The 5,000-nt window shown below is 49.9% G+C and overlaps 2 non-coding genes and 1 pseudogene across 2 annotated transcripts in view; all 3 read right to left on the reverse strand.

Moving 5' to 3' along the window:
• Positions 1 to 497, reverse strand: part of LOC148998051 (28S ribosomal RNA) — a 4,065-nt gene extending 3,568 nt beyond the window's left edge. Inside the window, exon 1 of the ribosomal RNA XR_016150144.1 lies at positions 1 to 497. This exon is cut by the window's left edge and continues 3,568 nt beyond it. This is a non-coding gene — a ribosomal RNA (28S ribosomal RNA).
• Positions 498 to 893: 396 nt separating this feature from the next.
• LOC148998052 (5.8S ribosomal RNA) lies at positions 894 to 1,047 on the reverse strand. The gene has a single exon (XR_016147923.1). It is a non-coding gene; the product is annotated as a 5.8S ribosomal RNA (ribosomal RNA).
• A 295-nt stretch (positions 1,048 to 1,342) lies between these two features.
• LOC148998053 (18S ribosomal RNA) lies at positions 1,343 to 3,199 on the reverse strand (annotated as a pseudogene).
• Positions 3,200 to 5,000: the final 1,801 nt, after the last annotated feature.

A 5,000-nucleotide genomic window follows, 5' to 3' on the forward strand; every position in this document is an offset into this window, starting at 1 on the left:
GCCCGCCGGGCCGACCGAGCCCGCCGGGTTGAATCCTCCGGGCGGCCCGTGCGGACCCCACCCGTTTACCTCTTAACGGTTTCACGCCCTGTTGAACTCTCTCTTCAAAGTTCTTTTCAACTTTCCCTCACGGTACTTGTCCGCTATCGGTCTCGTGACGGTATTTAGCCTTGGATGGAGTTTACCACCCGCTTTGGGCTGCATTCCCAAGCAACCCGACTCCGAGAAGAACCGTACCCCGGCGGGGCGGGGGCCGTTACCGGCCTCACACCGTCCACGGGCTAAGCCTCCATCAGAAGGACTTAGACCCCCGGCCCGCGCCGGGAGAGCGGTCTTCCGTACGCCACAATTCCCTCGCCCCGGCTGAGGGGACGGGGATTCGGCGCTGGGCTCTTCCCTCTTCGCTCGCCGCTACTGAGGGAATCCTTGTTAGTTTCTTTTCCTCCGCTTAGTAATATGCTTAAATTCAGCGGGTCGTCTCGCCTGATCTGAGGTCGAAGCTGGGTGTTTTCGGAAGCGGCCGCCGCCGGGGCGGTTGGACCCGGCGGACTGGCCGACGACCTAGGGGCGTCCCACGACCCGCCGAAACTCCGCCGCCCTACTCCCAGGGTGCGAGCGAGACCCCCACGACGGCGTCCGCCGACCGAGGCGGGTGAGAGCCTCCTCGCGCGGGCAGCGGTGGTTTTGAAGCACCGGCAGCCGCGGAGGAGGACACCCGGGTCCTCGGAGCGACGAGGCGCCGCCCTCCCCCGAGGGGAAGACGGAGGCCTCTCCCCGAAAAGGAGAGAGCGGGGAGACGGGACGAGGGGACGGTCTGCGTTTAGGAGGACGGAGGCGGCGAGGGCCTACGACGCTCCAGCCGCGGGGCCCGGAGGCTCCGATCGATAGCAAAGCGACCCTCAGACAGACGTAGCCCCGGGAGGAACCCGGGGCCGCAAAGTGCGTTCGAAGTGTCGATGATCAATGTGTCCTGCAATTCACATTAGTTCTCGCAGCTGGCTGCGTTCTTCATCGACTCACGAGCCGAGTGATCCACCGCTAAGAGTTGTACTCTTGGTTTTTTTGGTTTTTCGAGGCCGACCGACACAAACCGGGGAATTGGGGAAAAAAAAATGAGTGGTGGCGAGACCCGGACGGGCGCCCCCTCCCCCCCGGTCGAGGGATGGGGAGGAGGTCTTTAAACCCACGGCCCCCCCCACCGGGGGGAGACCTAACGGGTACCCGTCGGGGTTGCGACTCTCGCCACTCGTTTTTCACCGAAGGGGGTTCCGGGCCCGCCGGGGCGGACCCGAGGCGTCTGGTTTGTTTCGTTCCTGGGACTTCTGTGAGGCCCGGAGACCTGTAATGATCCTTCCGCAGGTTCACCTACGGAAACCTTGTTACGACTTTTACTATCTCTAGATGGTCAAGTTTGATCGTCTTCTCGACGCTCCGCCAGAACCCAGCGAGGAGCTCCGGCGGGGCCGATCCAAGGACCTCACTAAACCACCCAATCGGTAGTAGCGACGGGCGGTGTGTACAAAGGGCAGGGACTTAATCAACGCGAGCTTATGACCCGCGCTTACTGGGAATTCCTCGTTGATGGGAAACAGTTTCAATCCCCAGTCCCGATCACGAGCGGGGTTCAGCGGGTTACCCGCGCCTCTCGGCGCAGGGTAGGCACACGCTGATCCGCCCATTGTGGCGCGCGTGCAGCCCCGGACATCTAAGGGCATCACAGACCTGTTATTGCTCCATCTCGCGTGGCTGAACGCCACTTGTCCCTCTAAGAAGTTGGACGCCGACCGCTCGGGGCCGCGTAACTAGTTAGCATGCCGGAGTCTCGTTCGTTATCGGAATGAACCAGACAAATCGCTCCACCAACTAAGAACGGCCATGCACCACCACCCACAGAATCGAGAAAGAGCTATCAATCTGTCAATCCTTTCCGTGTCCGGGCCGGGTGAGCTTTCCCGTGTTGAGTCAAATTAAGCCGCAGGCTCCACTCCTGGTGGTGCCCTTCCGTCAATTCCTTTAAGTTTCAGCTTTGCAACCATACTCCCCCCGGAACCCAAAGACTCGTGGTTTCCCGCACGCTGCCCGGCGGGTCATGGGAATAACGCCGCCGGATCGCGGGTCGGCATCGTTTACGGTCGGAACTACGACGGTATCTGATCGTCTTCGAACCTCCGACTTTCGTTCTTGATTAATGAAAACATTCTTGGCAAATGCTTTCGCTCTCGTCCGTCTTGCGCCGGTCCAAGAATTTCACCTCTAGCGGCGCAATACGAATGCCCCCGGCCGTCCCTCTCAATCATGGCCCCGGGTTCCAGAAACCCACAAAATAGAACCGGAGTCCTATTCCATTATTCCTAGCTGCGGTATTCAGCGGCGACGGGCGGCCTGCTTTGAACACTCTAATTTTTTCAAAGTAAACGCTTCGGGCCCCGAGGACCGGACACCCAGTTAAGGGCATCCGGGGGGCGCCGTGAGGCAGGGGTCCGGGACAGGCGGTGGCTCGCCTCGCGGCGGACCGCCGGCCCGCTCCCGAGATCCAACTACGAGCTTTTTAACTGCAGCAACTTTAGTATACGCTATTGGAGCTGGAATTACCGCGGCTGCTGGCACCAGACTTGCCCTCCAATGGGTCCTCGCCCATGGGTTTAGGATACGCTCATTCCAATTACAGGGCCTCGAAAGAGACCTGTATTGTTATTTTTCGTCACTACCTCTCCGTGTCGGAAATGGGTAATTTGCGCGCCTGCTGCCTTCCTTGGATGTGGTAGCCGTTTCTCAGGCTCCCTCTCCGGAATCGAACCCTGATTCCCCGTTACCCGTGGTCACCATGGTAGGCGCCGAATGTACCATCGAAAGTTGATAGGGCAGACATTCGAATGAATGTTCGAATGAATTCGAATGCTCCCTGACGCGCACCAGTTGGCAAAGGAAACAGGGCCGATTCGACGACCTCCCTTTCACGATAGAGGAACACGATTGGGACTGTTAGGGAGTGCTTGGGACTCAATGTAATTCTCTCTCCAAATATGAAGTTGAATATAGTTGTGCTCTATAATCCTCCAAGTCATGATGTGAATTTTTACAACAAATTGAAAAATCTTCTTTCTCTCGCAGACAATCGCTGTGAATGTATGATATTTGGGGACTTCAATATTAACTGGATGGTTAAAAGTGGCAAACTACAATTAAAATCAACTATGGAGAAATTTAAATTTAAACAACTGATTGACAGACCTACTCGAATCACTAGAAAGAGTGAAACTCTAATTGACCTGGTTTTTACTAATAGGCCAGAGAGAGTAACAAAAACTTATAATCTCATCACTGGCCTTTCAGATCACAACATGACACTGATAGTGAGAAAACTAACAAAAAAACGTTTACTTCACCATTACAAAACAGAAAATCCAACCATATCAACAGGAATACCTAAGTCCCAAGAAGCAAATTTTGAACATGATTTAAGGGAAGCTAACTGGGAACGGGTAATCAAAGAAACAGATCTAAACCACAGTGCAAGCAATTTTAACTCTGTGTTAGGGGACCTAATAAATAAATATACAAAAACCTGGAAAAAGACACCAAAGAAATACCATCTTCCATGGTTTAATAGTGACATCCTTCAGATCATTAAAAGGCGAGATATTGCCCTTAAAAAGTCTTTAAAAACAAAAATGAACACTGATCATTTATACGAGCCTTATTTATACGAGCTTGAGCTTGAGGAACAAAGTAGTATCAGAGTTGCGTAAGGCCAAGACTAATTACTTCTCTAAATTAATTGAAGAAGCCGGTGGAAATAGTTCCAAATTGTGGCAACATATAAATAGATTAACCAATTCAAGTAGACAAAAACACTTACAAATAAACGGTCTTAAAGATGGTCAGGTCCAGACTCATAGTAATGAGGCAATTGCAAATGTTTTTAATACTTTTTTTATTAATTCCGTACGAGAATTAGCAAGTAATTTTAAATATATCAAGTCATCTCCTGAAGAGTCTGACAATGCTCATACAGACTTCTTCTGTATTAAAGAGGTATCCTGTGATAAAGTCAAAAAGGTGATTGTAAATATGAGCAACTCCATGTCTAAGGACATATACAACATACACGCTACACTAATCAAGAGAAATGAAAGCTGTCTGTTAGAGCCAATTACTTATTTAATAAATTTGTCAATACAAACAAAAACATTCCCAGAGAGCTGGAAAACAGCAATAATTACACCAATCTATAAAACGGGTGATAAGGATTTGGCAAGCAATTATAGGCCTATTGCTATCCTTCCTGTAGTCTCAAAAGTTCTGGAAAAGATTGTTGCCGAGCAATTAGCGGAACATTTAGAGTCCAACCAGCTGCTTTATCCACTGCAGTTTGGATTTAGAGACAAATACTCCACCGAAACAGCAAACTGTTATTTACTCACTGGACAAAGGAAATGTTGTCGGAGCAGTGTTCCTGGACCTAAAAAAGGCCTTTGACACCGTCAATCACACTATTTTATTACAAAAATTAAATCTTTTTAAAATGTCTTCTGAATCTTTGCAGTGGTTTAGGTCATATCTGAGCGGAAGACAGCAATGTGTTATGGGGTGAGGTCAACTATGCAAGCCAATAATATGGGAGTACCGCAAGGGTCTGTACTTGCCCCATTGTTGTTTACCATGTATATAAATGACCTACCAAAATGCTGTCCAGGCATAAACTGTCAGATGTATGCGGATGACACTGTGGTCCATGTTTCCGCTAAAACATCTAGTCTGGCAGGTGAACACCTGACAAAAGCATTAATTAATATTTCTAAATGGCTTGAGTCATCCCATTTATCCTTTAATGTTAAGAAAACAGTCTCTGTGTTTCTCCATACGAAATAGGCCTTTAAGTGATATATTTGAGGTTCAGATAAAAAAAGAAGTAATAGAAGTAGTTAACGAAGTCAAGTACCTTGGGATAATTCTAGATAACAATTTAAAATTTGACAATCATGTTAAGTACATATGTA

Source organism: Pimephales promelas, chromosome 2 (assembly GCF_988280905.1).
Source record: "Pimephales promelas chromosome 2, fPimPro1.hap1.1, whole genome shotgun sequence".
In the NCBI taxonomy this organism is placed as follows: Eukaryota; Metazoa; Chordata; class Actinopteri; order Cypriniformes; family Leuciscidae; genus Pimephales; species Pimephales promelas.